This window comes from Perca fluviatilis, chromosome 14, assembly GCF_010015445.1.
Source record: "Perca fluviatilis chromosome 14, GENO_Pfluv_1.0, whole genome shotgun sequence".
In the NCBI taxonomy this organism is placed as follows: domain Eukaryota; kingdom Metazoa; phylum Chordata; class Actinopteri; order Perciformes; family Percidae; genus Perca; species Perca fluviatilis.
This window is the reverse complement of record NC_053125.1, coordinates 28,719,023-28,735,635: the sequence shown is the minus strand read 5'-3', so window position 1 is coordinate 28,735,635 and position 16,613 is coordinate 28,719,023.

Here is a 16,613-nt window from a genome sequence, read left to right as displayed (position 1 = left end):
ATTATATACATATAACAATAATTATACATATACACATTTATTATATAATGCATATGCTGCATATAGCTACAGTATGTTGTATGTATAGCACAGTCCTGCAGATGTCCATAATGCACGGTCTGTGGAGAGGGGTTGTACTGACCTGTGTGTGTGTGTGTGTGTGTGTGTGTGTGTGTGTGTGTGTGTGTGTGTGTGTGTGTGTGTGTGTGTGTCTGTGTGTCTGTGTGTGTGTGTGTGTGTGTGTGTGTGTGTGTGTGTGTGTCTGTGTGTGTGTGTGTGTGTGGGGTCGGGTGATGAGAGAGGGGAACTAGGGTGGCCTGTTACCTGCTCAGCCTGGGATGCCATCTGAACTAAACTTTAAGGTTAACACTTTTGTTGTCGATTGGTTTTCCACAGTTGTTTTTCAACTCGATGGCTTCAAAACAAACATATGAGATCACCATAAAATCTGGAGGCCAGCTGGAGCAGACTCTGATCATCACTTTATCGGTGAGAAAACTCTGGTATTCAGATCATATTCATTCACAACTGGAGGAGAAATTCACATTTGATGCCAGGAAGTCCTTATTGAATCAAGTAGATTGACAGGTGTATCAGCCTCACACTAACACATCAGTGCGTACATATTGCGTTTCCCCCCTGAAAGGAATCAAACAGTTTGAGGAAATTAAGGAACTGCATCTTAAGTAACCTTAACATTGCTTTTAGCTGGTAGAAGTTATAATATTCCTCTCTGTGCTTCATCATCTGTAGGGTTCCCACCAACAGAGCCCAACACAACACTTTGGTCCTTCAGGTACCACACAGGGGTAAGAAAGTGGTTTCATTTAACTTTTTGACTACATATAAATATTTTTCTTGTGGGTTAAATCAAAAGTGGAAGGACTTATTTTTTTCCATGAGGCACATGCAAACTGGTGTTCAGTCTGAACTAGTTCAGCCTGGAGAACCAACAGGTTCTCACGCCCATCTCGTAAAATAAGGACGCTTGGTCAGGTGCCTTTGTCGTTCTTATTGATGCTAAAAGTCTCCTTTAGCGCTTTACGTAAACGTTCCTGGTCGGGACTATTGCCGTCCCTTTTGACACAGTTATGTTAGGGAAAAGGTCATGGTTGGGCTTATGGTTCCGTGACACGGGAAGAACGGGACGGTTGGGTTTAGGAAATCGTCGTGGGTGGGCGTACGGTTCTGTGACACGCGGGAGGAAAGAAAAAAACGACTATAGCAAGCGTGACAAGCGGGACGCGAACCCCGCTCTCCTGGGTGAAAGTCCTGTGGTTGTTTTACAGTTCTGTCGCCTAAATCAACTAATTTAACAGAGGAATATTGCACATAAAAATATCATCACACAGAGTACAAACATTGGGGTTTATGTTAAATAAACAGTTAATTGATCATGATGTACTTGGAGCAAAACAATCAATAATCATTCTGGTTTGGTTGAAATAAACCCTTAATTTATAAATTTACATATGAAATATGCTGGCTCTATACACACTAAAAGTACTGTTATTTACATGGAGTCTGGTGGGTTTGGTTTTTTCATGTAAAAACAAAAAGGATTTTCCTCCTTAACACAAAATACTATCTCTGTAGGAATCCTTTCCATTATTTTGTCAGACACTTAGAATAATAAGTCACTTAGACACACGTGCATTGGAAAATAGGGTCCATGTTGGAAAAAAATAAACAATACAGCCCTTACAATACTTGCAATCAATAATTAATCATATTGTGGTTCTGCAACAGGGAAGATGAGGAGGTTCCCATGGAAACCAACCAGCTGGAGGAGGCCCTGATGATGAAGAGCCTGGTGGTGAAGGAGGCTCAGCGGATGGGTATTCCTCCTCACCTCATCTTGCCAAAGCTTTGCGAGAAGATCCAGTCCAACAAATACGGCTACACGGACATCCATGAGCTTCTCCTGGATCTAAACATGTAGATCCTGTGAACATGTATCTAAGTTTTCCTACTCGAGCACCGCTGCAGTTTTCACCTTGTTATGGGGAGAACAAAGCCGTTTTTATTGCCTTAAGTCAAAGACAATCCATGAACTTTGGAAATTAAATTATAAAAAAGCTAGCAACCAAACAATAAGTGTCTATTTTTCAGAGCCCTACAACATCTTTGACGTCACACGGCACCTCTGATTAATATTTAGATAATTTAATAACGTTTTTATGTATCTGCTTACCATATTTTCCTGCTAATAGCTAAGGAGTTACCCATCACGGGGTGTCTTTGTAGCCTTTACAGAAGGTTTTCTATCCAGCCTGGAACTTGTGCCTTTTTTCGGAGTTGTTCAGCAATAAATCCAAATGTAGCAGGATTTATTTAATCCTGGAGCCTTTTCTGATCACCCAGCAGTGGTTTTACCCTGTTGTTATCAGCCTGCATTAAAATACAACAGGTGCATATTGCTGTTCATTTAAGTACTGTTATTATTTAAAGTTGTGACCATTATTTTTTTATTTATAATTATTCACGTCATTGTTACTGTTATATTGCTGTTCATATTGTTGTTAGAAGTTTGATGAATATATTATGGCAGTTGTTGAGATAATTAAAGGCTGATAAAATTTCAAATGTGTTTTAAATGAAGTCTGTTACTAAGGGCAATACATACAATGGTGTGCATTTCTATAGTTGACCAATGCACCTTGAATTATTTTAGTTGATTAATTGTTTTTAAATTTTTTAACAATAAGGATCATGTTTGTTCCACTTCCATGTGCACTGTATTTGGAATTTTTAGCACACAATTTGTGTTGTCCAGTAAACTGGGACTATAATTTGGGAGGATTGTACAATTTTAAGAACATATCCTAATTGTACAATCCTCCCAAATGATAGTCTTAGTTCACTGGACCAGTAACTATCTAGTGATGTAGGCTACTGTACATTCATGTAATAACAGGGAGAGGACACCTCAATGGTCACCTTATATTTAGGGGGAAATAACTGATGAATATACTCTGTTCCATTCATGTTTACAGTGTGCATGGGATTTATCACTTAATTATCTTCATAGTTTGTAGATTTTAGAGTCTAATTTCTTCAGTGTCTTTATTTTCTATGTCCATATATACAAGGAGCAAGGCATAGAATATGTAGAGAAGGAAACTCGTCCTCTATAGAAAAAAAAAGCGTGGCAGATAATAGCAGACCGACTGAATGATAGTCTAAAAATATACATTTATGAACTACTGCTCTTAACTGAAACCATTCAATGAGTCACTGTCATTTTTCATTTAAAAACGAACAGTTGTACACTTTGCATTAAAAGTGAGCAGTGGAAGTTAATATGACTTAGGAAATTTATATTTTAGCCCATGAGAGAGAGAGGGAGGGACAGAGTGAAAGAGATATTTACGCATCATATTCTAGCGTTGTAGAAAATTGATCTTCATGGTAAATTTCCTGACTAACATTATCTTCGCTCACTTTTAAGGCAAAGAGTACAACTGTTATTTTGTGCAAATGATTAGTAGCCTAATCCTTGAATGGAATGATTATGACGGTTTCAGTTCAGAGCCGTGGTCAGTTAATGTTTATATTTAGGCTACAATTACGCATTCAGTCGGTCCGTGATCGTCTGCTACGCTTTCTCTCGCTGTTTCAAGCGGCCGTGTTTCTTTTCTTTTTATACAAATAATGTGTTTCACGTCATCATACTTTCACAAGAAGCTGCTGCTCACTCTGTATAAAGTATGTACAGGGTCGTCGGACTGGGGGTAAAACCGATACTGATTACCAGGGCCCAAGGGGAGAAAGGACCCTTGAAAAGTCTGTAATATATTTTATTTCACCTGGATATTTTCATTTCCTAATTAAATTTCATAATGCATGTCAGATGAAATGTAAAGTTAGTGTATTGGCTGAATAACTTCGTTGATTGACTGACTACATTTTGTATACAAAAAAAGACTAAGGTCTCACCCACCCCTTGCTGATCCAAATGGTTTAGTCCATCTGCATGCATTTTTGTTAGCTAGCTAGTTCAGTTGAGCGTCTGGTTAGTGATGGGACAACCGACTCTTTTACTCTTTACGGGAGTCGGTTCAACCGGACGGTCGTTGGTTGGCCTACCGAGTTAATAGATTCGGTCACCGGTTCGCGTGCCCTCGGCGGCGGGGAGATACTTTCCCCTTGGTAATGTAGCATATGAATTTCCATGAACACAATTCTAAAATGCACGAGACATAAAGGCTTCTGCTATCGGTTGATAACTCAAACTTGCCGAGAACCTAGACACCCGTTTGATTACATGACTCATGCATTAGGCACGGTTACGGTCTTGTTCAGTAGTCTGGTGCACAGTCTCCTGGTGACAGCCTACCTATCACGTAACAAACATTTAACTTAACATAACTCCTAAGATAACATGACGTGCATTTGTATGTGATATCCATCAATAATGTAATTATTAATTTGTATGTACACAATCATCTAAGATGCACGAGAAAGGCTTCTGCTATCGGTTGATAACTCAAACTTGCCGAGAACCGAGACACCCGTTTGAATATAGACTCATGCAAAAATAGCCTCGGTTACGGTCCTTACGGTCTCGTTCAGTAGCCTGGTGCGCGGTCTCCTTGTGACAGCCTAGCCTAGCTACCACGTAGCAACATTTAACATTTAACACTTCTCTAACATTTAACTTAACATAACTACCAACATAACATGACGTGTATTTGTATGTGATGTACTGTACTTCCCCATCGATAATGTGTGAATTGCCGTGAACACAATCCTCTAAGATGCACCAGAAACAAGGCTTGGTTAATAACTCAAACTTGCCGAGAACCAAGACACCGCTTGGTTGAGTGGAGCGGGCCGGCCGGTCGCACGGTTACATTAGACTCGAGCGGACCGACCGGTTGCATGGTTACATTAGACTCGAGCGGACCGACCGGTTGCATGGTTACATTAGACTCGAGCGTACCGACCGGTTGCATGGTTACATTAGACTCGAGCGGGCCGGCAGGTTGCACGGTTACATTCGGTCTCGTTCGGCATATGGTCTAGGTAGCTCATTTCCTGATTGATTCTACCACCACCACTCCAGTCCAGTGGAGGCGCTAATGAGCTAGATTACTACACACACAGTAGCAGAAGAATACCAGCTACACAACGGCCAACCATTGACATATATATAATTCCAACGGCACGAATGAAGTAAAAGAAAAAAAACAGGAGTGACTCGGTTCATTGACGTATGGCACTCGATTCTCCCGGCTCAGTGACACGAGTCGGGTTAATTAACCGGCTCTTCGGTCAGTTCGTCAACACTACGTCTGGTGGAGCGCAAGCTTCTGCTGTAGAAATGTTTTTCTCAAAGAAAGCCAAATCATGCTACCAAAAAAGAAAGGAAAGACAGGAGAAGGAAAGAAAACAAAATGAGGGGAAATAATTGGTAACTGACTTCTTTTCAAAGAAAGGTAAGCACAAACTAGAAAACGAAATCCATGGTGCTAAACTGCTTGAATATCTCTGTGACTGTTAGTGCTAAAAACAAACCGAGACAACCCATATAAAGAGCAGAACATACACTTTCAAATGATAATTTGGTTGTACTTGTAATCTGGGGTAAAGGCTAAATAAATAAACTACACTAGCAATGCTGTTTGCATATAACACACCATTGTAATAGCCTAATTTAAAATTATTATTATTATTATTATATAATTTAATTTTAAATGAATAGGCTATAATGTCTATAATTAGCAATAATAGGCTAATCAGTGTCATAGGTAGCTTGGTAGCTCATCGGAAGATACATATCATGTCAACATTATAGTTATGTCAGATTTAGTAAAACCCCTTGCTCAAATCTCCATAGAACAGAGTTTTAGAAAAGTTGTGTTTGTGCAGCATTGAGTCAACGCTGCCACCCTGTGGTTAAAAAGTGACATTCACTTTTCAGTCCAGTCATTTTAAAGGGGTGATAGAATGATTATATAGGGTATTTTACACTGTTCCTTAAGGTCTTTTAATGGGGTATGTAACATTGGTTGTGCTGAAAATTGCCCGAATGCTATTTTATTAGGCCCTTAACTACCCTGTGAATATGGCTCTATTTGGAACAAGAGCTTTTCTTCCAAATATGGTATGCTCATGAATATATAGTAATAATATATATATATAGATTGGTTTGAGCAAACTACATAGAAACACATGGGAGACTCGACAGCAGGTCTCATATTTCAGACACTGCAAAGTTATACATTGTTTGTCGGGCTATTACGTTATTAAATTCACTTCTGAGACTTTTTTAAGCGAGAAATCAACTATATAAAGCTCAAATATGGGCCGTTTTACGAAAATTTGTGGCTAATTGCAAATTTGGTAAGACTGTGTCGGAGTTCAGCGCCCGGTGCTGCCTGTGTTGCTGCCTCGCCACCCGGCCTGCCTTCCTCCACAGACCCCGGCATGCTGTGAGGTAGATAGAGCTCCGTCGCGGCTGGCAGCCCACATACAAATTCAAAATTCACACTTTAAATATACTCGAATTACGCCGAAAATGAAGCTAACTATCTGTGATTTGTAGCTGCACATAGCTAGGATTGAAGGGACAGTCGCAGCTAACGAAACCCCTAATCTTCACAAATATTCATTAACTTGAAATCGGACACCGTTTTTAGCTTTATAAGACATTTAGGTAGATGTTGTATAAGTGGCGTGACGAAATTCAAACTGTAAATATAGCTACTCTAGTTATGCTGGCAGCCAGCCAAGATTAACTGGAACTGTGGTAAGAGATTACTGGCGTAACAAGCTCGCTGACTGCGCTCTCACTCTCACACACGGGCCATTTAGCTAGCAGGAAGAGGGGAGCTGCAGGCCCTGGAGCTCTGTCAGGACAGCAGCGTTTGGTTGTCCATTCACCCATAAAACGGTGACTTTGCGTGGGTATGGAGTGCCGTGGGCTGCCAGCCGTGACGGAGCTCCATCTACCTCACAGCAGGCCGGGGTCTGTGGAGGAAGGCAGGCCGGGCAGCGAGGCAGCAACACAGGCAGCACCGGCCGCTGAACTCCTTGAGATCTGCGCAACCTATTCAGAAGACTAAGCTGACCTCAGATCAGTTGTGTAGCCTATGCAAATGTTGGGGCGTGACAAAGAGAGAGACTAGAGCCAAATGAGGAGGAGCTGCCGAGTTGACGTCAACTATGGGGCTTTTTGAGATTCACCCGTTTTCAGAGGCAGTTTCAAATTGTGAGATTTGCAGAGGAAAGAGGTGTCATTGGGATTTAGAGGTTCTATGTATGTCCTAGTTACCCACTAAACTGTCATTATTCAACTATGGCAAGGTAAAATTGGTTTTGCATTCTATCACCCCTTTAAGCCAAAATAGGGGTCAACCTAGAACAAATTGCAACAGAAGCAAACTCAACTGATTTTGTATCCTCAATATTTCCTGAGTAAGGAAAAAAAGCCCTGAAGAATCCTGTTAGGGGAAAGTTTTGAAAAAGACCCAAATATAGCCTATCCATAGTTCATACACCTAGTCATTCTTTTTCTCACATGAATAGTGTAAAAAATTTTAACCTTTACATATCACTTACATTGATTACTTACAACGTTGATTACTTACATCAAGACAAACAAAAAATGTATTACAAGTATGTTTGTTTACATGTACAAACGGTGCATGACCTAATTACGTATGTGCTAATTTGCATAAATACCACAACAGATCTTAACATTGGGTATAGCCAGGTGAAAATGTCTTGTTGAATCTTTGGGGGTGCTGGGGGGGGTCTGGGTGTCATGGAGATTTTGAGCATCACTGACTTTATTTCCTTTGTTCTGATACACTTTTATGCAGCAATTTATGGTGGAAATACCTTTATTTACTCTATGCTAAGAAGAAAAAACACAGATGACAATTCAAAATATATCAAACATATAATGGAAAGTATGTTGTGTGTCATTGGGCATTTTTAAGTGAGTATATGGAAATCCTGGAGCTTTCATAGTGGGTATACTGCATATACCTGCGTATCATGTAGACCACACTGCTGGTCTGGACCCCTTCTCCCCCCCAATATATAATTGTAAACATAACTACGTCATATTAATTCATATAATTAAACCTCTTGGGCTGATTACAGATGCAAAATAATGAGTTTTTACATTTTAAACATCTTACACATGTTCTTACACAACTTCCACAGTTGGAACATATTCATATTTTAACTTTGAGAGTAAATATTCATCAAGACTTCTCCCTGAAAGATATTATTTTTGTTTTCCTTGTGATAAAGATAATCTGTGAACCTCTGCCCAACCAATCCATGTTTTTATCTGTTTTCATTTGTAAGTGTTCTTGTGTATTTGTGCTGGTTGAATTACTCGGTATGTGTTGCTGTTCTCCAATGTCGTCACTTGATGGAGTTGTTGCATCGTTTGTATAAGTTGCTCGATTTCAGACACTGTGTGTTTTTGTCTTTCAAGTTCATCTTGGAATATGTTACAATACCACTCACATTCAACTTGACAAAAGAAGGACTTCCATTTACCTGTTTGTCGTACATCAAGATATTAATTCTGTATCAGATACAGTATGTATAGGTCCACTCCTGTGAAAATGATTAAATATGTCACTAAAACATGACACACACACACACACACACACACACACACTCTCTCTGTCTCTCTCTCTCTCTCTCTCTCTCTCTCTCTCTCTCTCTCTCTCTCTCCATCTCTCTCTCTCACACACACACACACACACTCAGACACCTACACAAACACACATATATATATGAAAATGATTTCTCACAGTGCAACAGCATGTATCTGATATTTATAAACTCACACATGAATCAAAAATGTAGGTTTCATATTCTCTGTCTTCTTCTGTTAAGATCCGTCCTGGTACTTTTAATTATCATCTCTTTGGCAAATGATGACTTCTTTCAAGTTTCAGGACATGAAATCAAAACAAATCATGCATTTGAGTTAACACCAGCGTCATATTATTATGAATGACATCTTTAATACATCATTTTCTGCTTGCTTCATTTAAACAGCTGATTGGTTTACAATCTTCTCCATGAATGTATTAGTATTTTTAATGTTACAGTAAATACTCTTATTAAAAGATACCTCTCTGGTCAAGATATAATAGAGCACCATATGAATTCTACTTACAATATTTAATATAATTTAATTTCCAGCTACGAGCGTCACACTGAACGTTACTTCTTTACATTCTGTTGAGGATGTTGTGGGGTGAAGAATTCTCCATCCCATTTAAATTTCTTCTGTTTCAGCAGCTTTCTAAGCTTTATCTTGACACTCTCTACAGCCTTCTCTCTGTTCTCATCCGTGTTATTTTCCATTGTTGGTCTTGCTTGCTCTCTAACTTCTTCAACATTTTTAAACAATTTGCTCAGACTTTCAACTTCAGCACAGCTACTGTAGGGCCACTCTTTTGTTACATTTGTTTCAAAGCCAAACAAATTCTTACATGATCTGCAAGGAGGCTTGGCTTCTCCTTGAAGGATGTTAAACGCCTCGCACCTGACATTCTCTGGCAGTCTGATGGTCCCATCAAAATATTGTTCTTGGTCTTATTTGGGTCGTAGGTCATCACTGCACCAGCCACATCACTGTCCCAGTAGCTAAGACAGGACGCAGCAACCATGATTCTACCAGGGTCACACCCAGTGGACATGGAGACGCCATAGTACCTGACTGAATTTGAATTTGAATTTGGAAACTGAGAGACACAGATGGTGGTGGAGCTCAGAGGCCTTTTTTTACCCTTTTTCTTACCCCTCCTCAGTTTGGTGATCTCTCGCACCTTTCTCTTTATTTCCTCTTCTTTCTCTTGTCCAGTCAGGATGACAATCTGCAAACAATCACACATATTATCAAGCTGCTGCTGTTATTCACACAAATGCATCAACATTTTGAACCATACTGTAATATTTGAGAATGTTAAGGAGAAGTAGCAGTCCTGTTCAAATTTACAAAGAACAATTGTATTATCTTTTGACAAGCTTTCATCTTACCATGTCTAGCACACATGAGAATGGACTCCACTTGGGCAGTTGAGAGGAATAGTGGTCAAAAGGCCGAGGGTAGATGCTCTTTAAACCATCCAGCATTTTCGGGATCAGTCACAATACTTTCTGGGGGATGCTGTGGATCATTTATCGTTCCCAAAAAGAAGATATGAAGAATCTGTAAAGTCAAAACAAAGTCAAAAATATTTAATTTTTTGTGTTGTGTAAAAATACACTATGTCAGCCAGGGCCAAGCAGTATGTCCAAAAGAATAGCACTTTAAGTTTTCAAGTTCATAACAGTCTCAGACGAACCTCATCCACGAGCAGTGTAGTAGTTTATTCAGTACGTTCTGCATTCATTTTCACCATTTTGTCAATAATCAGGAAAGCATTCGACCATTCTGCAGCTCTAAAATGATAAAATTAAATGTTTTTTTATGAAAACTGAAAAGATCAGCACACCAACACTGGACATCTTCCCATATTTCTGTTTCAAAGGTTGTTTTTAAACAATTGAAAATTAAAACATATAAAGACAAATTTTAAACAACAAAACTAGGCTATGTGTATCAAGACAGCAGTGTCTACTTTGTGACATATACATCAACCCTGACTTGTAATTCAGTAAATCAGATGACTCACCTCTTTGCCTGTTCTTCTGTCGCAGCCTGAAGCAACCAGAAATGATACAAAACAAATTACAACAATTCCACATTTCACTGACAACAGAAATGAAATACCGGTAGGCAATGTATAATGTAAATATAATGATTTAAAATATTTGCAAAGCAGAGAAATTTAAGACATCTACTCACCATAGTGCAGCCCTGAGTGATTTGACCAAAAAGGAGAAGAAGGCAAGCCCCTCCCCCCGATGATTTGCACCACTCCTTAGATGTCTTCATGTTATGAACTTACGATGGAATTTACAATAAGAATATGAATACTACATAACATACACACATTACATCTATTAATTTCTTTTTCAATACTAGTTAGAGTTGGAAGTCTTTAGGAAGTCTGTATATCTGTGTGTGTCTCTCTCAATTGTTGGGTCTTTGTAAATTATAGAGTGTTGTCTAGACCTACTCTATCTAAGTGTCCTGAGATAGCTTCCGTTAACAATTAACACTATAAATTAAATTTAACTGAATATAAGTGTATGTAAAATGCCAGTGGAAACTCATTAAGGGGCACAAACACAATATATCAGTCCTGTTTAAGATAATACACACTATTATAAAACTAAAACCCCGTCTCTACAAAGTTGAAGCTACAAGAATGCATTGCCGGGCTACCTACATAGACAATCAATCGGAAGAGTGGAAATGATGCTGCCAGTGGACACGTATCTTAACAATTACTGTAACACAGATGTGTGTGTGTGTGTGTGTGTGTGTGTGTGTGTTTGTGTGTGTTTGTGTGTGTGTGTGTGTATGTGTGTGTGTGTGTGTGTGACCTAGGTAATCTTATAATAGTGTTGTGGAACTTCAGCAGCTGCCTAATCAATAATGCAATCGGCTGTCATTATTGGCTTTTCATAATCTTATCAATAATGGATCAATTTCTTCAATGAACTCCTTAATCATCCACACACACACACACACACACACACACACACACACACACACACACACACACACACACACACACACACACACACACTCTCTCTCTCACCCCCCCTCACTCACTCACTCACTCACTCACACACACACAGACAGATAAATCCTTTGTCCAGAACAGTTTGCTTGTGTTATTAAAGATTCATCAGTTACATACACACTTTCCTGTTGTTACAAATTCCTTCTGACCTTTGGCCTTTACTGCGGCTAGAAGAGATCAGCAACTATTGATGATGATTGATTTTGATTTTGGCTCCTAACGATCGCAAAAACAATGTAATTGAGAGAAACAATTATTTTTTCACATTAAGTTTTGCAAGTTAACAAAAATCAATTGATTAATAAGTTTGTACTTAGTTTTTAAAGTATAGTGCAGTGGTTCCCAAGCTACGTACATTAAATAAACAATGCATGGTTCTGCTTCACTGCTAGCAGAGCATGGACAAGTTTGGAAAAGGACAAAAGTCTGGTCAACAGAAAGCAGACGACAAAGCGACGGAAAATTACAAAATAATCAAGCAAAACAGAGCAGAGTGTAAGGTGTGACTCATATGAATGAGATTGGTAACAGTAATTGACAACAAAAAAACATGCCTTGACAAGAGATTTGCCTTCCTCAAAAAAACTTAGATCAATGTCAACAACACAGAGCCCACACAACACTAATAAGTTCTCTCAATTCTTCCTTCACTTTATTAAAATAAAATAAATAATAAGTAATTCAGCATCTTTCTCTTAAAGGAATACGCCACGGTTTGTTGAAATAGGGCTTATCACGGTCTACCCTGGCTGGAGATAGGTGGGCCAACGCATTTTTCGTCTCAGTCCAAGTAATTAGGTTGTTTTCTTTGTCTTTTGTTGGCTCACTTTTACTCACAACACGCTAACCGGCAACATAGGATTCCATTCACTACGCTAAGCTAACTAGCGGCAGCGCTGCTGGTGTTGCACCGGACTAAAACAATGCATGCACAAAAAAACTACAGCAAGGGGAGACCGTGATAAGCCCTATTTCAACAAACGGTGGCGTATCCCTTTAATGTTAATCTCTCCTGTTGTGTCTCTAATAAAGACAAACATAACCCCAGTAAACTTAATATAAATAAAAGAATTTTGTCTTACCTCTGAAAGAGTCATGCAGAAGTCTGAGGACGCTAAATTATTATTATAAGGACTATTGTTATGATGCCCCCATAACTCCTGTCTGTCATCTAGCTCTGTCACAACTCTGACACTACACCGGTTCCTGCCAGATCACTACAGCCGGTACCGTTCAATCCGCTGGCTGACCGTATAACTCCTGACTTCTGACTCAACGCCCGGCTTCTCAAAACGTTTCCACAACGCTACCAGAATACATTGCACGGCTGCTCACGTAGACAATGTATGGGAGAATTACGCTTGACGGGGGACGCATACCTTAACACTTTCAGTAACACACATCTGCACACAAAGACAGGGAGGAAAGGGGTGTGTGTGTGTGTGTGTGTGTGTGTGTGTGTGTGTTCCCTCCTGATCCATGACGTCTCGCCTCCCCTTCCTCATTAGTAGAGCCATTTATGCACGGCTGCACGCACACAAACGCCTTTGTATTTTTTTTTTATTGCTAAACGACACTGGGCACAACTGGAGTCACACGTGTAAAACTCTAACTACAAGTCTGCACTACCAACAGTCACCTGAACTAAACGGTTCATATCTCCTGCAAAAGTCATTCAAAGCAACACAACTCTTAACACACGTCTCAAAACAGGCTCAGTGATGCCAAACACTCAGAACAGTCCTCACTGAGATAACACACACACACACATACACAACACACACACACACACACACACACACACACACACACACACACACACACACACACACACACACTGTCACTCAGAACACACTGAGAGTAAAAACACTAGCATCAAACACCATTACACAAATTACAAACTTTCTCATCTTTACAGTTTGAACAGTTTGAGTGACTTGAGACTTCTCAGTAGTTTATTTAAGGAAAAGATATACATTTTATAATATACCATTTTTTACATAAGGTAAACAAGAAGGAATGAAAAGCAGCAGTTTGCTTCAATATAGTATTTTGTCTGTAGTAATTTATGGAATTAAGGTACATAACAGTAAAGAAGACTAGTGTGACTAATCGTGCTTCTCTCCAGCATCATGCAGCAAGGTTTCTTCATCACATTGGAGGTCTGAATCATCTCTAAATACTAATGAATGTGGTGTTTCTATTGCTTTCACTTCCACTACTTTCTGAAAAACAGAACACAGTTTTACTATAGTAAAGATATAGTGTTTTTCACTTTTTTTATAGCTGTGTACATAACCTCAGACATCTTACCTGGACATGTTGGTATCTTTGCTCTTTTACCTGTTTCTCTCAAACGGTACAGTGTAGAATGGTTTCATTCTTATTTGGTGTTTGTATACAAAAAAAAGTCTTTCTGAGCTTTCTCTGTATAAATACAATATATGTTCACTAACTAGTCTAAAACAAGACACCTGCTTAGGCTTTCAGCTAAAATTGTAATCTAGCCAGATTGCCAGCCCTTACCCACACTGTGGTTAACATAGAAGTTCTGTTAAAAAACAGTGTAATAAAACTGATCTCCCACACCAAGGGCACGTGTCATATCCACTGCGCCATCATACATACAGTACATCAGCCAACGTGTCCCTGAGCAAGACACTTAACCCCTAGCTGCTCCAGAGGCGTGCGACCTCTGACTTGTATAGCAATTGTAAGTTGCTTTGGATAAAAGCGTCAGCTAAATGACATGTAATGTAACATTTGAACAAAGTGCTGTAAATCCACAGTGTTGTGCAGGTTGTGGTTAAAGTCTTGGGATAAGTGTGTAGAGTTTTAAAAACTGTGTTCAAGCAATGAGAAACCAACTAGAGTTTGGTCCACATGAACTGCTGCTGTGCAGACTGGAGTTAGAGTTTTGCACATGTGACTCCAGTTGTGCCCACTGTCGTTTAGCAATCGGAAAAAACTGTGATGTTCATTATTAGAAATCTGTTAAACTTGGTAGTTACGCTGATGGTCCCCTCTTAGGATCAATAAAAAATTATCCTGTTATTATAATTTAGATTGGGGCTAGGCAATATGATATATATTATCAAACTGATATAAAAATGTCTATCGTATATATTCTTTTTCTATCGCCATGTCAGAAAAAGAAGTTGTTAATAAAATGACAAAATACTTGTAAAAGCCTATTTTGTATACTCACACAGGAGTTAAAAAAATAGGCTTCAGCATGTGGTTATTTCATATATGCTAATTATTTGATGAATTACCAGAAAACATGCTATACTGTATTGTAATATATTGTTATTGACATGAAATGAACCTATTTGTGGATACAAGATTGTATTAATGCCACATTAGTACACTCCCCTAGTGTTCAATGTTCTGTCCGTTATTTTAGGTTTGGTTAGAAGGTATCAGTTCCTGCATGCAATGTATTTATTTCCTCTTCCACACTCAGTCCCTCATCACATCTCCTGTAAGGCTCCGGTAAGGAAACTTTTCTATATGGGCTTGTTACATGTTAAAGCAAAAGTAATTATTGGGCAGAATGCTCCCGTTCAGAGTTATTTTATGATTATTTTATTTATTTATTAATTATCTTTTGGCATTTTAGGCCATTATTTGACAAGGACAGCTTAGACATGAAAGTGGAGAGAGAGAGGGGGGGATTGACATGCAGCAAAGAGCGCAGTTGAACCTTTCAGAGTTATATTATTATATTGATATCTTGTTATTGGACTATTATTACTAATAATTGAACATGAGCAGTATGTTCATGCTACAGCTGATGGAGGTGGAGCAGATTTACTGTTGGAGAGTTTAATCTGTAGCACAGTCTCATGTTTTAAAAGTTAACATTTTGTTTGTAAAATCCGACTCTGTTAAGAAACTAAAGCTGTCAGAGAAATGTAGTGCAGCAAAAAGTACAATATTCCCCTCTGAGATGTTGTGAAGAAGTATAAAGTTGCAGGAAATAGAAATACTAAAGTAAAGTACCTCAAATTCAAAAGTTCATAAGTACAGTACTTAAGTTGAGGTACTTTGTAACTTTGACTGTACTGTACTTCTACTGAGGATTTTCTAGACTTTAACCAATATGGTTTAAAAAGGGAAAAACACTGTACAGTTTACAGTTCTTAAAATGATCTTCCATTTCAAAAAGAAATTAAATTAGGATTAAATATAGTGCAAAGAAAAAAAGAGTCACTTTAAAGTTTACTTTACTTACTTTACGTACACACAGATGTTAAAAATAGGAGCAACAGTGCAAAAGTCTGGTTAAAAAGACAGTGGTAACAACCGTGGATGGACTTCCTGCCTAGCTTTTAGTCACTACCTTGTGGTGTTTTGGTTGTTAAACCATACAGATTTACCCTGTATGTCACGGTGGTCAGGGATTGAACTGACAATCTTCCAGTTTCATGTTTGCTTCTCTAAGCCTAAGACCACAACTATCTATTGACAGTTTGCATTTGGGCAGAGAGAGACATGCAGCGGTCTCAGTAAGGAAAGAAAACAGTCTCAGTTTACTTGTCTCTGATTGAGAATTGCTTTATTTGCCAAATTTACAATGTGCACAGGAATTTGTCTTGGTGATGATACAGCAGTGAAATAGTAAAGTTTAAAGACAAATTAAAAAGTTAGAGTTAAACACAATTACAATAATTACACACTTATTACAAGAATTATACATATACACATTTATGATATAATGCATATGCTGTAGCTACAGTATGTTGTATGTATAGCACAGTCTTGCAGATGTCCATATTGTCTGTGGAGAGGGGTTGTACTGACCTGTGTGTGTGTGTGTGTGTGTGTGTGTGTGTGTGTGTGTGTGTGTGTGTGTGTGTGTGTGTGTGTGTGTGTGTGTGTGTGTGTGTGTGTGTGGTCGGGTGATGAGGGAGGGGAACTAGGGTGGCCTGT